Source organism: Biomphalaria glabrata, chromosome 1 (assembly GCF_947242115.1).
Source record: "Biomphalaria glabrata chromosome 1, xgBioGlab47.1, whole genome shotgun sequence".
NCBI classification, from domain to species: Eukaryota; Metazoa; Mollusca; class Gastropoda; family Planorbidae; genus Biomphalaria; species Biomphalaria glabrata.
This window is the reverse complement of record NC_074711.1, coordinates 67,809,180-67,832,398: the sequence shown is the minus strand read 5'-3', so window position 1 is coordinate 67,832,398 and position 23,219 is coordinate 67,809,180. Positions and strand designations below refer to the sequence as shown.

Here is a 23,219-nt window from a genome sequence, read left to right as displayed (position 1 = left end):
CAGTTTCTTTATCGTTTTTTTTTTCTAATTAGCCTCACGTTAAAGATTGATAATAGTTTCTGTTCGCTTCAGTGTGTCTTGTATTAGAATATAGATGTAGTTCTGGCTGATAGACTGATAAGACCCAAAGTTCAAAATCACCTTGGGAGTTTTTAATTTGTAATTGGTCAATCATTAGCCACGTGACCACGTGTTTTAATTAATCTTGTTTTAGTGTTTTCTACTCGCCTTATCAGTCTAATTCTGACAGTTTACTTCTAGTGAAAAGAAAATTGCAAGAAAAAAACTCTTAGGAAACAGGAAGTTAATGTTTAGCTAAATAATTTGTTTGAAAATAAAGTCAACAATCATCTACAGCAAGTTCAAGGTCGATACAGATTTAAACACGTGACTATTGCTTTTAAATGGGGGGGGGGGAGGAGTATTACTTTTCTTGTATTCTAAAGTTTATTATTAATTTATTAGTAGTTAAAAGTTAGGCAATCAACTACTGAGTATCGGCACCTATTTTTTTTCTTTACAAAAAAGCACTGTTTAAACTTAACTTATTAGTGAACTGTTTGGGTTTCTCAGGATTTGATTTGTGTGCGGAAGTGGTCACCTTTGTGAATAAGGATGATTATAAAAAATATTAACTGGGTCAAATCGGGTCAATCCTATTTAGGTGACTACTCACCATTAAAAGATATACAAAATGACATGTAAATAAAAACCGTTTACCCATTCGACTACATTCAGTAGCTAGAAACAAGTCTAATACTGAGCACTTTCTTGATCTATCCAGGAAGTAATGTCTTATTAAGATTAAATATGAATACAATGAAACATAGGACAAGTCTACATGATCCAGTCATGACAGAAATAGAACAAACTACCGCGATCTTCACAATTATTGATAATAGCTTACTTTCCCATTGTCGAGTAAGTAGAAGAGGGACATAGTTCCAGTTACACTAGTCCGAGTACTTTCTCCACTAATGATGGCCCAACGCGAATGGCCCAAGGGCCTAAAGACCCCGACACGTTACTTAAGGTTAAATATGTACTCAAGGAACTGAAATATTAATTAGGACACAGGCACTCTCAATGGACAGGCGCGCACCTAGTGTTCGATTGCTAGCATTATTCTGGATACTTAAAGAGACCCAATCAACCTGGGATTGATTTCTTCCTCAAGATCTGATTGATGTTCATTAACCGCATTGATTTATAAAAACCAACACCAATTCCTATTCAAGTTGGTCAATTTACTACATTAATTCCTTTTAAAAAGTATGTATATATCTAGAGTAGTTTCCCTTTTTTAAAGGGACAGTTCGAGTCACAACGATTTTGAGTTTTATTCTTGTTCTGTTTTGTCTGGACTACAATAGCTAAATACTTCCTGTCCCACAATCATTTGTACATGTACCACCATCAATCGGTATAGCATTAGTTTAACCAAAGAATTTTATATCAGCAAACTCGACCTGTGGCGAGCCAATCCTTTATTATATGGTGACCTCATTGTGGCATGCTAGGTGACCTGATTGTAACATGCTAAGTATAAATACAACATGTTTAATTTGAAGTTGTTATTTTAGAATGCCAATGAGAAGAAAAGTTTAGATCGATGCATTTGAATAGGAAGTGTGATTGACGACAGACTCTGAGCTTAAAGACACGTTTAACAACATTTTCTTTGACCCATCCTCTTCGGTAGGAACAGGTTTCGAGAGGAGGGGGGGGGGGGTGAGCACCGCCTCGGGGACTGGGTATACCCTACTGCCTGTAGTTTAGGTATCACTGTACCAAAGGATCACATTACATTTGTGATATGTTACGTTACGTCTGTGATATGCTACGTAACATTTTGTTACACGTATGTGTTGCAGACTTATTCTCTACATGAGGACTGTCTTTATTCAAAGTCCCACCTGAAACAAAGAGGTACTTCTCTGAGAAAACTTAAACTTATTTTTCTAAAGCTAAGTACTCTAGCAAATGTTTCATGTCAAAAATTTCTAGACCAAAATTATTACGTAGAAACCCAGACATGTCCAGGAAATAACAACAACAATAACAATGTGCGTGTGTGTGTGTGTGTCAAACTTCTGCTATTCAATTTGAAATGTGTTCGTAAAAAGAAAAATCCAATCAGTGATTGTGTTTATAAGCTTTATCTTATTGAATTAAATTCATTTATTAGACATTTTCTGTCTAGATCGCGCTATTAAATAGACTCCCAGATAGTTCATTGAATTAGTTCTCATTTTCTTAATGCACATGTTTCCCCAATGTTACAAGTTTTATTCGAGATTTTATTTTTAAAGAAAGAAAAAAAAAAGAGACAATTCTAATTATTATGAAGAGGACAAGGATTACATTAGGAAAGAAAAGGTCGGGACTGTTCATGGAAGGACAAGATTGAATGTCAGTGCAATCATGTCTTTTGTATTCAGTTTGCGCTGCAATTTGACGCGTAAATTCGCTGCCATCCGACCCAGGAAGAAAGGAGATGACTTGAAGGCTTGGGCAGGATTAGAGTCTTAGAAAGTAATACACACAGTTAAAAAAAAGGTAATAAAAAAGAAAAGAAGCTACTTTTTTTTCTGTAATGATTAGGCTGAGATTCCTAAAAGAATTTAAGGCAGATTAAGACTTAGTTTAGATGGGCTTTAAGACGTGAGGAGTGCTGCTACGCTAAAGGAAATCTGAACTAGACTTGATATTGGTTTATGGTATGAACTGTTAGAGACTCACTGTTAGAGACACAATGTTAGAGACACACTGTTAGAGACACACATTTAGAGATACACTGTTAGAGATACACTTTTAGAGACTCACTGTTAGAGACACAATGTTAGAGACACACTGTTAGAGACACACATTTAGAGATACACTGTTAGAGATACACTTTTAGAGATACACTTTTAGAGATACACTTTTAGAGACACACTCTTAGAGACACACTGTTAGAGACACACTGATAGAGACACACTTTTAGAGATACACTTTTAGAGATACACTTTTAGAGATACACTTTTAAAGATACACTTTTAGAGATACACTTTTAGAGACACACTTTTAGAGACACACTGTTAGAGACACACATTTAGAGATACACTGTTAGAGATACACTTTTAGAGATACACTGTTAGAGATACACATTTAGAGATACACTGTTAGAGATACACTTTTAGAGATACACTTTTAAAGATACACTTTTAGAGATACACTGTTAGAGACACACTTTTAGAGACACACTGTTAGAGACACACATTTAGAGATACACTGTTAGAGATACACTTTTAGAGATACACTGTTAGAGATACACATTTAGAGATACACTGTTAGAGATACACTTTTAGAGATACACTTTTAGAGACACACTCTTAGAGACACACTGTTAGAGACACACTGATAGAGACACACTGTTAGAGACACACTTTTAGAGATACACTTTTAAAGATACACTTTTAGAGATACACTTTTAGAGATACACTTTTAGAGACACACTCTTAGAGACACACTGTTAGAGACACACTGATAGAGACACACTTTTAGAGATACACTTTTAGAGATACACTTTTAGAGATACACTTTTAAAGATACACTTTTAGAGATACACTTTTAGAGACACACTTTTAGAGACACACTGTTAGAGACACACATTTAGAGATACACTGTTAGAGATACACTTTTAGAGATACACTGTTAGAGATACACATTTAGAGATACACTGTTAGAGATACACTTTTAGAGACACACTGTTAGAGACACACATTTAGAGATACACTGTTAGAGACACACTGTTAGAGACACACTGTTAGAGACACACTGTTAGAGATCCACTGTTAGAGATCCAGTGATCATTTCTTGAGAAACAGTTTTCGTTTGTGCCTCTCACTGAGGATACAGTTTCACTGGATTGTTCACTGTGTTTACAAACAAAATGAAAACCGCATAATGTGAAACAAACTTTCGAATTAAATGTATACATTTTGTGTTTTATATTTGGATTAAACCATTAAAGGGTGGCCCGGGGGGAGAGACTAAGACTAACTATTAGGGTCACAGCCGACACTTGAGGACGTTCAGAACTTCAGCAATACAGACAGACATAAACATAAAGGCAAAGTCCAATTGTATCGCTTTAAAGACCAGTCCGTCAGATCAACAAGAAAAGATTCCCATCTAACTAGCTTGCCACAAGGTCATACCTATTAAGTCTTTAAAAAAATCCTGAAAAAAATGTCAAAAGGAATCGAATCAGTTTCATTAAGACTGCTGATACAATGTTTTCTTTAATTGTTTTAAGCTAAATTTTGTATCTATAATTTTAGATCGTGTATCTTTTGTTTCATATCATATAATATTTTATAAACTGAATATAATTTTAGACTTTATGTCTTTAATTACATTATATGTTTATGGTATACACCAAAGTGCCTACAAATCAAAAGTGCTTTTCAGTGTCGGATTAAATTATTAATATTTGAATGTTTTCAATGAATAATATTATATTGTGCTATAAAAAATATGAAACTCTAAATATGTTTATTAAAAAAAAGGTATGTCCCTTTCTTTTTTTGTTCTCTTTATAAATTCATTTATTGTGTTGTCTCTGCAGCAGATTGTGTCTGTAGGACCAGCACCGAGCCAGGGAGTGGGTAATTTATGGCCCTACAAGTCAATAACTGGATGTGGAGTCCTTGCTAAACAGTCAGCCACATGTGGAAACATTAGACACCACCCGCCAGCTGGGATTTTCTCACACTGATAGCGGGTATTGACGATGTGTCAATGACCAGTGACCTTCAAGAGGATGCTTGTTAGTCACATTAAACCGAACATTTTAACCGGTAGGGCGAGAACGTCGGTCAAAGGTGACACTCTGAAGAAACGACAAAGAAACCAGGACAGAGAGACAAATAGAGAGAGTGAGGGGGAAGACAGAGAGAGACAAATAGAGTGAGTGAGGGGGAAGACAGAGAGAGACAAATAGAGTGAGTGAGGGGGAAGACAGAGAGAGAGAAATAGAGAGAGTGAGGGGGAAGACAGAGAGAGACAAATAGAGAGAGTGAGGGGGAAGACAGAGAGAGACAAATAGAGTGAGTGAGGGGGAAGACAGAGAGAGACAAATAGAGAGAGTGAGGGGGAAGACAGAGAGAGAGAAATAGAGAGAGTGAGGGGGAAGAAAAAGAGAGAGACAAATAGAGAGATTGAGGGGGAAGACAGAGAGACAAATAGAGAGAGTGAGGGGGAAGACAGAGAGAGACAAATAGAGAGAGTGAGGGGGAAGACAGAGAGAGACAAATAGAGAGAGTTAGGGGGAAGACAGAGAGAGAGACAAATAGAGAGAGTGAGGGGAAAGACAGAGAGAGACAAATAGAGAGAGTGAGGGGGAAGACAGAGAGAGAGAAATAGAGAGAGTGAGGGGGAAGACAGAGAGAGAGAGAAATAGAGAAAGTGAGGGGGAAGACAGAGAGAGAGACAAATAGAGAGAGTGAGGGGGAAGACAGAGAGAGAGAGAGAAATAGAGAGAGTGAGGGGGAAGACAGAGAGAGAGACAAATATAGATAGTGAGGGGAAAGACAGAGAGAGAGAGAAACAGAGAGTGAGGGGTAAGACAGAGAGAGACAAATAGAGAGAGTGAGGGGGAAGACAGAGAGAGAGAAATAGAGAGAGTGAGGGGAAGACACACAGAGAGAAACAGAGAGTGAGAGGGAAGACAGAGAGAGAGAGAGAAATAGAGAGAGTGAGGGGGAAGACAGAGAGAGAGAAATAGAGAGAGTGAGGGGGAAGACAGAGAGAGAGAGAGGAACAGAGAGTGAGGGGGAAGACAGAGAGAGAGAGAGGAACAGAGAGTGAGGGGGAAGACAGAGAGAGAGAGAGAGAGAAATAGAGAGAGTGAGGGGGAAGACAGAGAGAGAGAGACAAATAGAGAGAGTGAGGGGGAAGACATAGAGAGAGAGAAATAGAGAGAGTGAGGGGGAAGATAGAGAGAAAGAAACAGAGAGTGAGGGGGAAGACAGAGAAAGACAAATAGAGAGAGTGAGGGGGAAGACAGAGAGAGAGAGAGAGAGAGAAATACAGAGAGTGAGGGGAAGACAGAGAGAGAGACAAATAGAGATAGTGAGGGGGAAGACAGAGAGAGAGAGAAACAGAGAGTGAGGGGAAGACAGAGAGAGAGAGACAAATAGAGAGAGTGAGGGGGAAGACAGAGAGAGACAAATAGAGAGAGTGAGAGGGAAAACAGAGAGAGAGAAATAGAGAGAGTGAGGGGGAAGACACACAGAGAGAAATAGAGAGTGTGGGGGAAGACACAGAGAGAGAAATAGAGAGAGTGTGGGGGAAGACACAGAGAGAGAAATAGAGAGAGTGTGGGGGAAGACACACACAGAGAAATAGAGAGAGTGTGGGGGAAGACACACACAGAGAAATAGAGAGAGTGTGGGGGAAGACACACAGAGAGAAATAGAGAGAGTGGGGGAGAAGACACACAGAGAGAAATAGAGAGAATGAGGGGGAAGACACACAGAGAGAAATAGAGAGAGTGTGGGGGAAGACACACAGAGAGAAATATAGAGAGTGTGGGGGAAGACACACAGAGAGAAATAGAGAGAGTGTGGGGGAAGAGACACAGAGAGAAATAGAGAGAGTGTGGGGGAAGACACACATAGAGAAATAGAGAGAGTGTGGGGGAAGATACACAGAGAGAAATAGAGAGAGTGAGGGGGAAGACACACAGAGAGAAATAGAGAGAGTGAGGGGGAAGACACACAGAGAGAAATAAAGAGAGTGAGGGGGAAGACACACAGAGAGAAATAGAGAGAGTGAGGGGGAAGACACACAGAGAGAAATAGAGAGAGTGAGGGGGAAGACAGACAGAGAGAAATATAGAAGTAGAGATAGGTGTAAACAAAGAGGGAGGGAGAGAGAAAGAGGGATATAGATGGAAAAAGAGAGGCAAAGAGAGTGATAGAGAGAGAGACAGAGAGGGGGCGCGGTGGTTGAGTGGTTAAGCGCTTTGATTCCGAACCTGGATCCTGGGTTTGAAGCCTTCATGACTAGGAGTAGTAGGTTATAGACAGGACCGGCACTAATAATTGCGAATTTCGCGTGGCCCAGTCAGGGTAGATATGGATTATAAGTAAAAATTAAGATATTGTATTAGAAAATAAATTCATCTTTGCATTACATTTTCTTAAATCAACTCTAACAATGCCGATTTTTTTTTATCGCGCGTTGGATTGGCTTTTACCATATTAAATAGCACCCCAAAATGACAATTTTGTCTATCTTTAAGGACATTTTTGAGTTTTCAGGAGTTTAAACAATTTTACGACATTTCCAGGACTTTTTCGTATATTTTGGAATTTCAGGAGATTTCCAGGAGCTCCTGGAAAATCAGGAGGTCACGGGTACCCTATTACAAGTTATAATGGCTTTATTTAATAATTTACACTTAGAATTAACGAGTGGTCCATAAAAGTGCGGAGCCCACTGAGGCCGCATAGGTTTCAGAGGCCTAAGGCCGGCACTGGTTATAAGCCTTGAGTAGTTGAGGACAGTTAAGGAACTGGTGTAAAACTAAAAATCTGTTTATTCTGCTTGTCACACAGTAAATGGTTTGATTCTGAACGTTAGGAGCAATCTTGACAGTCAAGTGAAGACATGTCAGCTGAAAGCAGGCGTGATAGTTAGAAGCAGATGGCGCAGTTAAGTTGTTCAGAAGCGGCAGTTAGGAACAGACGTAATAGTTTAGCGAAGACGTGGCAGTTGGGAGCAGGTGTGACAATTGATGGATGGTGTGGCAGTAGTGAACAGGTGTGACAGTTGTGGCAATTGTGAGCAGGTGTGACAGTTGTGAGCAAGTGTGACAGTTGTGGCAATTGTGAGCAGTTGGGAGCAGGTGTGACAGTTGTGAGCAGGTGTGACAATAGGACGAACACGTGACAGTACAGAGCAGACGTGAGAGTTAGAAGCAGATGTATCCGTATAAAGATATATGACATCTTAAAAAAAACCTGTAAAAGTAAGCATAACAATTTTTTTTTTTTTTTTAATTTAAATGTCATGTTTCTTAGAGGCTGATTTTAGTGATATGTCACTTTAAAACCGAAGGTTACAGAACAAAATATTTAAAATATAAATATAATAAAGAAATATTATAATTGTTATCCCATTGCTGGCTGAGAAACGTGCATACAAAACTTGGCTGTGACTACGTGAGATCTGCGTACTTAAATGAGTAAGCCGGGCAAATCAAGAAATCAATTGAAAGTCGACATAGTCTAAAATATAATTTCACACGTAGAAATTGTTTGGTGTTTAAAACTAATCCATTTGTTTTAGAATTTTTGAACATTGGAATTGTTCAAGAACTTGTTGACCATAAATGAGTGACTAAGTTAACACACTGCAAGAACACCTATTTTCTTAAAGGGGGAGGTCTCTCACATATCTAAGCGCGCCTGTTGCACCAAAACGAGGCTGGGCTGCCAAAAACAATGCGTTTCATGACTGAATTGTGCAAACACCACATCTTGTCGCACGAACTTCCAGACAGAAGCCAAAAGCTAGAAATGAAGACAGTCTTGGGTAATGAAGACACACTGAGTGCCGTCTTATATCCTAAGACGTGAAACTCTTGAAACCCCAAGGTCCACAGTTTTAAATTGCGTCATTTCCTCCTCACGCTAAGTCACGACTTGTCGGAGCAGCAAATGTGGCAAATGCAAGTCTACTGCCCCCCACGTGATCAGCAAATAAAAAAAGGGAGAAAAAAGTCTGTGACTTACAACACACATCACCAAGAGACATAGTTAACTCCCACACACACACACACACACACAAACACACACCGTCTTCTTTCCTAATTGTATTTTTATTTTCACGACGTCTCAACCCGTCAAGTTCCTGGGCAAATTGATGGCAGCATTATCAAATTGTTCTCGGGGCAACCTCCTTGACGGGGGGTGCCGAGACCAGGGCGTAGTGAATATATTTTCAATTTATCTTTGTCCCTGCTCGTGAGGGACAGGATACAGTGAGGGAAGGAGATGGCGAGCGGGACCAGTCCAGTCTTGGTGGACTCTTCCCCTCCTTCTTGCCCATCTTCCTAGTTGATTGTGTCCATCAGTAAATCAACAATATTGTCACACTGACTGGACTACTGGACTGAATTGAGAAGGAGGAGGGGGGCATTCCTGGTCATCAGAGAAAGATCTTCGACAAAAAGGCGTAACATGGATAATTCTCTCTCATTTTTTGTACAATTAACACCAGAAACAGCAAAGTACCCCATGTGGACTTTCGGATCTATAGATCAGGTGATGTAAGGGTCATCTGTTTCGAGAGCCGACGGTTAAGAAGAGTGTCTTGTTGCTAGCACGACGACCAACCGCCCTTAGTTTCCCCAACTAATGTCAGGTTCTCAGATGGCTGAGCTCAGGAGCGTCCTAAAAATCCCGAAATTAAAAATCACCATATTCGAACCCAAGAGCTCTCGATGGAGGTTTCGAAGCCAAGCGGATTTACCACTCAGCCACCATGGCCCTACAGTCAAGACCAGACAATGAGATAACATGGGGTCGGGGTTGTATGGACATATTCAATATATGACACACTTGTTTTCTCGTTGTTTAGATTCCATTACAATTTTTTTTTTAATCTATTTGTCAAAGTTAGACAGACTATTTGTTATTAACTCAGTGAGAGGGTTGTCACGGCACGGCAGCTGAATATTTGATAACCTTCCGCCATCTGTTGATATCCTAAATTTCTTCACAGATAGTCTATGTGTAAATGATTCTGACCCAAAATCGCAAATTATCGTTGTTAAGGAAGACGATAGGATATTTTATGTTTTGTCTATTATGTTGATGTAAGACATAACCCACTCAGTCTAGGATAAGGAAGGATTGGTTTTGATCAAATATCAGGCCGATCGTATTTCAAAAATTTATTTTTTTTTAATAGTGACGTGAGTCCATTTTGAAATAAATTTAAAATATTTGCACATCTGATTCTAATAGGATGCCTGTTTGCGATAAATGTTTTTAATACATGTTTGTGAAAAGTGATTGTAATAAATGTTTTTAATATATGTTTGTGAAAAGTGTGATTGTAATAAATGTTTTTAATACATACAAGAGAAAAATTTGCAATAAATGTTTCATTAAACTTATGTGAAGTTATTTTACAAACTTATCAGCACTGTAGACGTCAAAGTTTTGATCCCTTTAGATATAGCACAAAGTCATTTGTTTTATTTAAATGGTAAAAGTGATTTTTCATTATGATGTCCTTGACCTTTCTATATGGTGTCTTTAACATTGCTTGACATTGTTTCGTTGTTGTTTTTTTTTTTCTTGTTTTCAATCTCTCCTAATCCTTTTTTTTTTCCTTTCTTATGATTTTTAAAAAATAGATTCCAATATTTAGCTATCACATTTCACCACACCTCTTTTGTTTTCCCTACAGATGACAGTGATGAACGCTTAGTGTCAACATCCATAATATTCATTACAGTAAAAAAACATATATTAAAAAAACTTTTTATAAAAGCAAAGCGTATATAAGCAAAATAACCAAAACAATCACTGCAATAATCTCAATACTGCAGGAATAAGCTCCCTTTTTCTAAATAACAAAAATTCTAATTACTATTAATTGATTAACTTATTGGTCATGTATTGTCATCAATTATAAATAATTCTGCAAAATTTTAATTTCATCCGAGAAAAGGGAAGTAAGAGAAACAACGTGTAAAAAACGTCATGAGGAGAATAACTCTTAATATACAACCACATCACTTAATAAGTTGCATTTATTTCCCTTTTTTGTGTAAAGCTTCAACTTGATTCGACAATGGGTGTGAAAGAAATGACGGGTACAAAACTTCTACCAGACAGACAGACAGACAGAGTGAGTTGATAGAAGCTTGGTAAAAAAAAAAATTCCTTTACGAAAAGCCGCAATTATTTGTGTGTTGTCTATCAGCCTATCACGCTCAGACCATAAAAACAAAAAACAGGTTTTGAAAAATGTTATTATATTAAGATCAGTGCATAGTCTACTTTTTGTCTAAAGGAAAGCGAACACATTATTTTATTAAATTAACTGCAAATTGATTAGCCCACCTTACATCATTAATTAGACAGGATAAGAAAGTCTTAAATATATATTTAAATGTACCTCTGCATTGCATGCATATACATTAAACCTAATTTTTTAAATTAAATAGACTATAAAACACAATTTCTAAAGAATTATATCAAGGGCACGATACATTCTGTCCCCGGTGAAATGGAGATTATAAGCATTCAATTAGAACGACTGCACCCTCGGAGGTCTTTGTCACTTTGTTTTGTTGTTTTTTTTGTGTTGACTATAAAATATTGATTGAACTATAAAAAAAAATACCGAGTATAAAAAATCTATTCATAATTCATAAAAAAAATAGTCACGAGCCTTCTACGACTTTACGACTTCATTTAACTACATAAACAATAACACACACTCTCATACACACATATACTCACACACATAACTCACACAAAACACTCGCACAAAACTCTTCATGAAGATTAATGACGATGGATGTTCTTCGAGAAATCCTAAAAAGGCGTCTTGGAGTTTCTATGCTTGCGTTGTTACAATCGATCTTCGCACGACTCATTTCTATATCATTATTATTAATGGCATCATCTGTGTTCGCTAGATACACTCTACCAGAAGGGCTTCAATGTCCATGATTCGTGCGCAGGAAACAGCCCTAAGAATAAAGTGTCCAGAAACTAGACTAAAACAACTGATGTGGATAGCATTGGATGTTACAGATGCATGGAGAAAAATAGTTTCAAATGTTAGATATTTATTTCGTACCTGATCAAGTTCATATGTTAATGAATGAATTGATTTATCCTGCGCTATTCTGTTCTAATGAAGATATTCATCTAAGGCTGACAACTATAAAGGGCATGCTTTTCGTGTATTCTTTCTACTTACAATAGGGAGTGTTCATTAGATTTCTTTCAAAAAGATAGATGACAATTTCTATGCACTTTGTAGAACAAAATTATTTCAACACGGAGCAAGTAGGAAGAGATTCAAACCATGACAGCGGCGAAACTAAAAACGTATTTGGACTATCTAATGTTACTAAAGCAGAGCTAATGTTACTAAAGTAGAGCTAATGTTACTAAAGCAGAGCTAATGTTACTAAAGCAGAGCTAATGCTACTAAAGCAGAGCTAATGTTACTAAAGCAGAGCTAATGTTACTAAAGCAGAGCTAATGTTACTAAAGCAGAGCTAATGTTACTAAAGCAGAGCTAATGTTACTAAAGCAGAGCTAATGCTACTAAAGCAGAGCTAATGTTACTAAAGCAGAGCTAATGTTACTAAAGCAGAGCTAATGTTATTAAAGCAGAGCTAATGCTACTAAAGCAGAGCTAATGTTACTAAAGCAGAGCTAATGTTACTAAAGCAGAGCTAATGCTACTAAAGCAGAGCTAATGTTACTAAAGCAGAGCTAATGTTACTAAAGCAGAGCTAATGAGTAGAACTAATGACAGATTATAATATATAGTAGGCAATAGGGATCTTAACTTCGAATTTGTATTATGCCTTTGAAAAATAAAACAAAAGTTTAAATTAACTTACTTTGTCTGTCTGAGGTAAAATGTTTGAACACCCATTTTTGGATCAAGTTGAAACTTTTCACAAATATGAATTGTACCTAATAAAACATGAAATAATTAAAAACTTAACCAATTAGTCAATCAAGTATTTTCTACATTATTTAGAAATATATATAGTTGTACATATGGAGTATTTTCCCTTAGATACGTTTTTTTTTAAAGTATTTTTATATTTGGTTTTTGTTGTTTTTTTAAATCTCTCTAAATCCTATTCTTTTCTTTTTCATTTTTATAGCGCTTTCTTTTCAATTTCTATGTTAATGAATTTTATTGATTTGTTTTTTTGCCAATGACCTTACCAGCAGCATTTAGGATTCTATAGAACTTATTTTTATTTTTAACTAGCCTGCGGGTCTAAGTTTGTGTTTACTAATGTAGTGGATTGGATTTAGATGTATGTTAAACTTAGCTAATGATCCTTTCACGTTATTTCTCTTTCGCTACGAAAATGGGTTTACCCGAATCCGATACATTCATATCTATTAAAAACGAAAAGAGCGATAGCTTTGTTAAATGAATGGGATTATAAAGTGAACAATTAAACGAAATAATTTTTAGTACGCGATTCTCAACTCGGCTTCGCAGCTTTCGTAAACAAATGTAGTCTCTTAAAAATGCTTTAGAAAACCAAATTTGAATGTTTATTTGATCAAAATATGAAATGAATGGACTATAATTAGTATGTTCATGTGTTAAAGTATAAAACTATCTGTGCGAAGAGAAGTTTTATCATCTTAGAGTTGAATTAGAGTTTTAGATCTAGGGATGGGATTATAAAGTAAACAATTAAACGAATTAATTTTTAGTACGCGATTCATTACGGTATTGTCTAATGAAAGAATGTTCGTCAGGAAATCTGTAGTCACAGATATAAGGAACTAATTAATGTAAAAAATGCTTCTGAAACACAAAATTGAAGGTTATTTTTATTATATAATGAAATCAATGGATCTTCTTTTGTATTTTCATGTGTCAAAGTAAAAAACTATCCGCGCAAAGTGTATTTCTTAAAATTAGATCTAGGTCTAAATCCTTTCGATGTTTTCTCATGTCAACATTGTAAACATGGCCTAGATCCATAAATACTATATCTTTAATAGAGTCGGGCAACTTTATTTTTTTTTAAAGCTTAAGTTTGTTTTAGGGCTACAATACATACACTACGGTCTAAGTTGGTACCCAAGAAACATTCCAGTTTTATCAAGATTGGTCGAGCGGTTTTGATGTCTTTAAGTCACATACATACACCTCACATTCTACTTTATAGTATAGATGTTCAGATAGTCCCAAAGATTGTGTTGGTCTCGTCAGATAGTCTCAGAGATTGTGTTGGTCTCGTCAGGTAGTCTCATAGATTGTGTTGGTCTCGTCAGGTAGTGTCATAGATTGTGCTGGTCTCGTCAGGTAGGGTCATAGATTGTGCTGGTCTCATCAGGTCAGGGCCGGCCTTAGGCCACTGCAGCCTATGCGGTCGCAGTGGGCCCCGCGCTTTCATAGGCCCCGCGCTAATTCTAAGTGTACATTATTAAATCAAACCATTATAACGTATATAAAATAACAGGGTTTTCGCGACCTCCTGATTTTCCAGGGCCTAAACTTTTTTTTAATTTATTCAAATCTCCTGAAGAATACACGAAATTGACATTTTGGGGTGCCAATAAATAAAAAGTGGCATTGCGAGCTTTCATTTGATAAAAATTTATTGCACATACGAAAGTAGGCCTTTTTTCTAATTCAAAAAAAATAATTCTGACATTATGTTTATCCCTACCCAGACTAGGCCCCGCGCGATCCGTTTCGCATAGGGCCCTGCAAATGCTAGGGCCGGCCCTGCATCAGGTAGTCTCAGAGATTGTGTTGGTTTCTTCAGATAGTTACAGAGATTGTGTTGGTTTCTTCAGATAGTTACAGAGATTGTGTTGGTTTCTTCAGATAGTTACAGAGATTGTGCTGGTCTCGTCAGATAGTCTCAGAGATTGTGCTGGTCTCGTCAGATAGTCTTTCTCTTATACATTAAATCGTTCGTCTTGTCAAATCATTTCCTATTGCGACTATCCCGTTGAAACTGTACAGTAAATAAAAGTTGATACGATACTTGATGTGTTCTTCTTGTTCCTTGCTCCTCCAAATATTGGCACCTCCATCAAAGTTTTACATATGGACAGAGAAGGCGACCAGGAGTCACTGTCCTGGATATCATCCCACTCCTACTGTCAGCCATTATCTTAAATGGGTCAAGGTTTCTAGCATATTTCTCTCTTAATCAGAATGTAGTGAAAATATTAAATGTAAAAAATCCAATTCTGAAAAGCAGAGTTCTGTAATTGGCTGGAAGTCACATCTAGTTCATGGGTTATCTTTCTTGTAGAGGAAAACAAGTCGCTTCTTTGGTTTATGTGTTGTAATGTGATATTTGAAAGTCAAGTTCAGTCACTGTAATCAGCATTCCATTAGTTACAGACAAGTATTTCATTGGTATATTCTAGCTATAGTCAGACTAAAACTAACTCACTAACGACAGTTGCTTGTATTTACATTACTGATGTGCTTAGTATATGTATGAGACAGATTGTAACACTGAATACATTATTTAAACAAGTTTTGTAATTATAGTCACTAGTTAATCGATTAAAAAGTATGTATGTTTGATCTGAAGTGGTTGAGCCCTAACCCTGAGCAATACCTTTGTTTACAAGAATCAACTTCTGTATAGGCCAACCTATTCCATTGCAGCAAACATGACCTATTTTTAATGACTTTTTTAAAATTCTCATGTTCTTTATGATTTATTGCTTCATCCTTGTTTTTCTTTTAAGTTTGACTGAGACTAGACACTGAGTTTTGTGACTGAGTTTTGTGACTGAGTCTTGTGACTGAGTCTTGTGACTGAGTCTTGTGGCTGAGTCTTGTGACTGAGTCTTGTGACTGAGTCTTGTGACTGAGTCTTGTGACTGAGTCTAATGATAGAGACACGTTATTGAACCTAATGACTGAGTCAAGAGACTAAGACAGATCACTGAGTTTAATGAAGAGTCCAGTGACTGCGTCTAGAGACTGAATCTAATGACTGCGTATGGTCACAAAGTCACGTGTCTGTGACTGGTGTCGTTCCCAATGAGCAAGAAGTTCCCCTCTGCTCTCACGACCATCAGACGACCCAAAGAGGTGGGGGGGGGGGTGAGGAGTGAGCTAGAGAGAAAGACATTAGATGGGGGCGATAGAGGAAAATCGAAGTGTCACTCAGTGTATCGCCATAAATATTTGTGTTGGTGTATTTATTGACTTAGGCTGATGAGTGTCTCTCACTTCTGATTCGTAAACAAAATCAAACTTGATTAACACAAGCAAAAAAACACATTTAATCAAATCTCTATGCATTTATACGCGTTATCGAGAGCTCAATAGAATATTTAGATCACATTTTTCATTGGATCATAACCTCCGCTAATACATTGGCTTGCTACATTTGGAGTATCTCGTGTAGTAATACATTAGGATAGAGTTAACTTGGTGCGGGAAACATTGCAAAAGTTTCTTTGGTCCATTACGGACTTCAACGAAAGTTAATTTGATTTCGTTAAGCGGCATAGTGACTTCTTTGCCAACTAGAGAGACAAATGTGAGACTAAGTGTACGTTGCCCCAGACTCTTAGAGCTATAAAACCAAGCAAATGTTGCCCCAGAACTTTAAAACTACGATTTGCTTTTCAACTAGAAGTTCTACTAGACTACCATGAAAATACGTCAGTATACAAAATAAATCTAACTATCCACAAATTGTAACTTATAACTCTAGTTATAACCTTCATACGATAGTCATCTATAAAAGTGAAATAGATATTGCTCAATTTCTGTGGCGGTCCCAAAATGTATTCAACAATATTATTGATTTTCTCAAATTTTCCATAATAGTTTTTAGTCTTTAAAAGATAGAAGCCGTCGACGAAATGAAATTTCCGTCTAAATTTCAACCTTTCGGTCGTAAAAATGTCTGCTAAAAATCTCATCACAGAGCCAAAACGAGACTGCTAATGTACTTCTCGAGTTAAACAAAGGGAGATAAAAAGAGCCTGCTCACATTTTCACATCTTTTGAGTTCATGAAATGGCCCACCAGGTCAGGGAGTGTCATAGAATAAAGAGACTCATTGATCTCATCGGAGAATTGAGCTCTCGACTCCTTCCACAATCATGTTTTGTTGTCTAGGTTTAGGCCTCCGTGGATACATTTATTGCGAAGTAAGTTAGGGCTAGAAACAGTGTATCTGACCCACGGGCCAGGACACGGGAATTTTGGGCTTAAAGCTCGGTGCAATCAAACAGAAGACGTGGGGCTATGATGCATGAGGCTATGCATTTGGGGTTTGCATGATTTTAAACCTTTATTAGAGTTTTAGATCGATCTATCATAAACATTTACACTTATCAAGTAAATGCAATTCTAGGACCAAGATTTCAACGCGAAGCCAAAAAACCTATCGTAAAATATTGTCTATAGAGTTATGCGCCTTTTGCATCAAAATGACCAAAACCATTCTCACGTTAACAAAAAAAAAGTGTCAAGGTCAAGGCTGTTTAAATTGCATAAACAATAAAAGCATGTATTTGAGAAACTACAGGTTATTCCAAATAGAAGTAAAAATTGCCAAGGGTGTTATGAATAGATTGTGGATCTTGCTTGTATGTTGAAGAATCTAATTTGAGAGAATATAAATACAAGGGAAAACAATAATGTGTTTAGTCAATACGTTTTAAGCCTCCTGTTAAGCCTGCTTTTGTGAATCTAGTATTTAAATTTAGTTATGCAGTGTTCATAGTGTGCTTTCAAGCTTTTGATGATTTCTACTCGCAGAATATTTATTTCGTATAAGTGGAATCCGATTTCTTTTTAAATATTCTCACCCTATTTCGGAAGACTTGCTGAGCTCCGTCTCGACAGCTCTGGGAAATCACAAATTCTGGAGCTGTATGGTGACATGTATGGTGACATGTATGGTGACATGTATGGTGACATGTATGGTGACATGTATGGTGACATGTATGGTGACATGTATGGTGACATGTATGGTGACATGTATGGTGACATGTATGGTGTCATGTATGGTGACATGTATGGTGACATGTATGCACTACGCAAAACAGCGGGGTTTCTGTCCAGGGCTTTAGCTAGAGAGGATTTGAACCTCTCAAGCCCTCACTCAAATGGATTTTGATGAAGATGACATTTTGGAATAGGCGTTATCGGACTTAACTTCTGTATAGGCCAACCAATTCCATTGCAGCAAACATGACCTATTTTTTAATGACTTTTTTTTAAATTCTCATGTTCTTTATGATTTATTGCTTCCGTTCTTATCCTTTCAATTGACTAGCATTTGTACATTGATTATAGAATCTGCTCAACCTGAGCTTGATACTGAAATAGCCATGAGCTATGAATGTTTCTTTTCGTTTATAAGTCTTTAATATAAAAGCTATTTATAAGTCTTTAATATAGCGGCTATTTATAAGTCTTTAATATAGCGGGTATTTATAAGTCTTTAATGTAGCGGCTATTGGAAAGATTTTATCATTACAATTTTATTATCTTTTCCAGCATGTCTCTGTATAGCTTCTTACACCCATTTTTACATTACTATGGTTATATCCACTCACTCTGTCTGTCTATGTATCTATCTGTCAGGTCAAAATTTTGTACACGTTATTTCTGAGACACCCTATCTAGGATCAAACTGAAATTTCGCACAATTATTTGTTTTACCTGACAACAAAAGAATCAATAAAAAAAAAAAAAAAAAAACAATTAGTTAATTAACTATTGGTAAAAAATTTCTTTGTTTGGTATCTCAAACAAGGTAAAGAAATAGTACTTGACTAAAGTGGTGGTATAAGCTGAATCAGTCCCCTTTCCACGGGAAAGAAATAGTACTTGACTGAAGTGTTAGTATAAGCTGAATTAGTCCCCTTAAAGATTGTCGTTTGAGGCTTATTCCAAATTTAATTACTTGACTGATCCAAACTAATTGATACACTTAATATAAGCTTTTGTTTGTTTTTTTTAAGTAATTTTTAAAATATATTTTGCTTGTTTTTCCCTGGTTTCTCGCTATTCTACCTGATGGATAACAAAACTCGTTCTAGTTTATCTCTTTGACTAGCTTTCTTTTAGCTAGATTCACCCAACACGCAAACATTTCAGTTTACAGTTTCTATAGTGAGTCTCCAAACACTGAGGATTTAGATCCGTCATTTAATGTGTTGTCAGTTTTCGAGGAGGCGTGGAGTACTTGAGAATCTTATGGGTAGAGGTCTAGAAGTTGTCAGGTGCAACTGAACCTCATTTCTCGTGATTGTAACATTATGTCAGGAGACCTGAAAAGTTTGCTTGTAACATTTCATAATTGTTGGACTGAATCTGAGTTTCTGCGTGAATTGAAGTGTAAACTTCGACGCCATTTATTTCTAAAGACTTTAAGTGAAATAAAGTAAGGTAAAGTTCCCCAGTCCAGACCTTGCGATCTACAGGGCAGATGATGTTAAGGTCATCTGTTTCTGTGGCCAACGGTTAACGAGCACAACGACCAACCGCCTTTACTTTTCCCCAACTAAAGTCATTAGAGTTGGGTGGACTCAGGGGCGCCCTAAAAATCCCGAAAACCAAAATCCCTGGCTTCACCTAGATTCGAACCCAGGATCTCAGGTTCGGAAGCCAAGCGCTTAACCACTAAGCCACCGCGACCCCCTTTAGTGAAACGCAGAGGTGTGCAGGGGATTCAAGTCGTTATGCATACCCAAAGGAATTAATTCTAAACGTAGGGAAACGTATAAGGCGGTTCATAAAAAAGACAGTTCAACTTTCAACTATCTAGAAACCATTAGATCTAATCATTATTTGTGCATTGACATTTGACCATTAACATTTGTAACTCATACATTTATTGCTATGTAGTTACAGCCGCAAGGTTGGTTAGAGAGTAAGTCCGCCAGTCAGTACTTAGGATTGTTTTCCTCCATATGCAAAAGTCAAGGTCACCAGAGAAAAAAAGTTTTTCCTTTTATCTTTTTTTTTCTCCCCCGGAAGTAGTTGCCATATTCAAAGGAGGGAAGTGCACTGATGGATTTCTTTGTCTCTCTAATGATAAGATCTAAGTCATGTGACAGTCACGTCAAAGGAATGGAATAATACTAGTTGGGTGTGTTTCTATTTGTCTTTGGGTGTATTTCTATTTGTGTGTCTTTGCATATATTGTTACATTTTGAAATCTTATTTGTGTTTTGTCAGTTGTGTTTATACTAGAGTGCGTTTTTACAACTCACTCTGTCTGTCTGTCTGGTAAAAAGTTTGTACAAATTATTTTTAGACCACTTCTTATAATTTTGAGCTATTTGATGCAAGTCTAGCGTGATATGACTTTAAAAAAAATTTGTAATGTGATATAACACATTAGTATCCCACATTATAACTATAATAATAAATGTAATAATTACTATTATAACGAACATACCGTTAAAGACGATACGGTAGGGGAGATAAACCAAACTGGTTTCTGTTAGACCGACAGCCTGTACAAAGGATGTTAACTCTTCTATGCCTGTTATAACACTTAGAGTAATTGTCTACCCTTCTTCGCGGCTCTTTATTTAAGAATTCTGTACAAAGCAAGTTTTCGATGAGTAGGATTCTTTCACGTAACCTTTGATCAAGCGGTCATCTAGGGCTGGTTCATTGACCGTTCTCTAGAAACATTGTAATGACTTGGGAACCGCGACCAAACCAAACGTTAGGGTGGAGGGGGGGGAGAATGGTATGAAAAGATCTATTCACTTCCTCCTGCCCACCTGGCTGCTCGTCTGCCAACTGTATGATGAAGTTACCTACACCTGAAATCTTAAATGAGGTCAAGTAGTTGGCTCCACGCGTGTAATTTTGTGGGCGAGATGTTAAAAGTGCAGGTTCTAGGAAACACCAACAAACAAATACCCCATACACTAGCGACTATGTAGACTAGACTGTTGAGTAGACTGTTGAGTAGACTGTTGAGTAGACTAGACTGTTGAGTAGACTAGACTGTTGAGTAGACTGTTGAGTAGGCTGTTGAGTAGACTGTTGAGTAGACTGTTTTAGGACAAAACGCATTTCCCTCTCTAGCTATCTTCTCTATATTCCGGACTACAAGTAAACACACACAGAGAGTTGAACTCATTTCAAAACACGGACCCAGCCAACAGTATACAGATCAAGGAAATCCTTTCATTGAAATTCACGTAGACATACAATACATTTCAAAGCGAGGGATTGATATTTTTGAGAAGAGCTACGCCCATTATAATTATTTCATAATTTACGTAACTGACAAATTTGGGTTTACGCTAAGGCTACAGAAATTCTATAAAATCAATGCCCGTGAATATTTGAAGGTTTCTCGAAATTTATTTTTAAAATAGGACAGTTGTATTGAACACTATCCTGACATTATCCGCGGCCTGCGGGTCTAAGTTTGTGTTTACTAATCTAGTGGATTGGATTTAGATGTATGTTAAACTTAGCTAATGATCCTTTCAAGTTTTTTCTCTTTCGCTACGAAAATAAAATTAGTTTTGCGAAAATGGGTTTACCCGAAGTCGATACATTCTTATCTATTAAAAACGAAAAGAGCGATAGCTTTCTTAAATGAATGGAATTATAAAGTAACAATTAAACGAAATAATTTTGAGTACGCGATTCATGAATGAATATAGATCTAGGCCTATCTCAACTCGGCTTCGCAGCTTTCGTAAACAAATGTAGTCTCTTAAAAATGCTTTAGAAAACCAAATTTGAATGTTTATTTGATTAAAATATGAAATGAATGGACTATAATTAGTATGTTCATGTGTTAAAGTATAAAACTATCTGTGCGAAGAGAAGTTTTATCATCTTAGAGTTGAATTAGAGTTTTAGATCTAGGGATGGGATTATAAAGTAAACAATTAAACGAATTAATTTTTAGTACGCGATTCATTACGGTATTGTCTAATGAAAGAATGTTCGTCAGGAAATCTGTAGTCACAGATATAAGGAACTAATTAATGTAAAAAATGCTTCTGAAACACAAAATTGAAGGTTAATTTTGTTATACAATGAAATCAATGGATCTTCTTTTGTATTTTCATGTGTCAAAGTAAAAAACTATCTGCGCAAAGTGTATTTCTTAAAATTAGATCTAGGTCTAAATCCTTTCGATGTTTTCTTATGTCAACATTGTAAATATGGCCTAGATCCATAAAATACCATAGCTTTAATAGAGTCGGACAACTTTTTTTTTTTTTTAGGGTCTTAAGTTTGTTTTAGGGCTACAATACATTCACTAAGGTCTAAGTTGGTACCCAAGAAACATTCCTGCCAAGTTTTATCAAGATTGGTCAAGCGGTTTTGATGTCTATAAGTAACATACATACATACACCTCACATTCTACTTTATAGTATAGAAGACTAGACATATGTTACCCGCGACACGCGGGTCTTTATTTGCGCATTACTGTCGATATAGTAACTGAGAGTGTTTTGTAAACAATTAAACGAAATAATAATGTAATAAGTAAAGCGAATGTGTCAATGTAAAAATAGTGTGAATGAAGCTATCAAATCAAAATAGCTAATAGGCTTAAATCCATTTTTTAAAATTAAAACATTTGCTTTTGAATAATCTAGTGGATTGGATTTAGATGTATGTTAAACTTAGCTAATGATCCTTTCACGTTATTTCTCTTTCGCTACGAAAATAAAATTAGTTTTGCGAAAATGGTTTACCCGAAGTCGATACATTCTTATCTATTAAAAACGAAAAGAGCGATAGCTTTGTTAAATGAATGGGATTATAAAGTGAACAATTAAACGAAATAATTTTGAGTACGCGATTCATGAATGAATATAGATCTAGGCCTATCTCAACTCGGCTTCGCAGCTTTCGTAAACGAATGTAGCTTTAGAAAACCAAATTTGAATGTTTATCTGATCAAAATATGAAATGAATGGACTTTAATTAATATATTTATGTGTTAAAGTATAAAACTATATGTGCGAAGAGAAGTTTTATCATCTTAGAGTTGGATTAGAGTTTTAGATCTAGGGATGGGATTATAAAGTAAACAATTAAACGAATTAATTTTTAGTACGCGATTCATTACGGTATTGTCTAATGAAAGAATGTTCGTCAGGAAATCTGTAGTCACAGATATCAGGAACTAATTTATGTAAAAAAATGCTTTTGAAACACAAAATTGAAGGTTAATTTTATTATATAATGAAATCAATGGATCTTCTTTTGTATTTTCATGTGTCAAAGTAAAAAACTATCTGCGCAAAGTGTATTTCTTAAAATTAGATCTAGGTCTAAATCCTTTCTATCTTTTCGTATGTCAACATTGTAGACATGGCCTAGATCCATAAAATACTATAGCTGTAATAGAGTCGGACAACTTTATTTTTTTTTAGGGTCTTAAGTTTGTTTTAGGGCTACAATACATACACTACGGTCTAAGTTGGTACCC

The 23,219-nt window shown here is 36.5% G+C and overlaps 2 protein-coding genes across 4 annotated transcripts in view; one reads left to right on the top strand and one right to left on the bottom strand.

Annotated features, from left to right (window-relative positions):
• LOC106067899 (prolactin-releasing peptide receptor-like) overlaps positions 1-23,219 on the bottom strand; it is a 166,129-nt gene that overhangs the window by 132,690 nt on the left and 10,220 nt on the right. Inside the window, exon 2 of one of the 3 annotated variants that reach the window (XM_056010122.1) lies at positions 12,653-12,728. The exons of the other annotated variants lie outside the window; for them this stretch is intronic. The gene's annotated coding sequence lies outside the window, so the exon portion shown is untranslated. The remainder of the gene's footprint in view (positions 1-12,652; positions 12,729-23,219) is intronic. 3 annotated transcript variants of the gene reach the window in all.
• The window catches only part of LOC129925881 (uncharacterized), a 48,091-nt gene that overhangs the window by 20,708 nt on the left and 4,164 nt on the right, over positions 1-23,219 (top strand). The window lies entirely within an intron of this gene.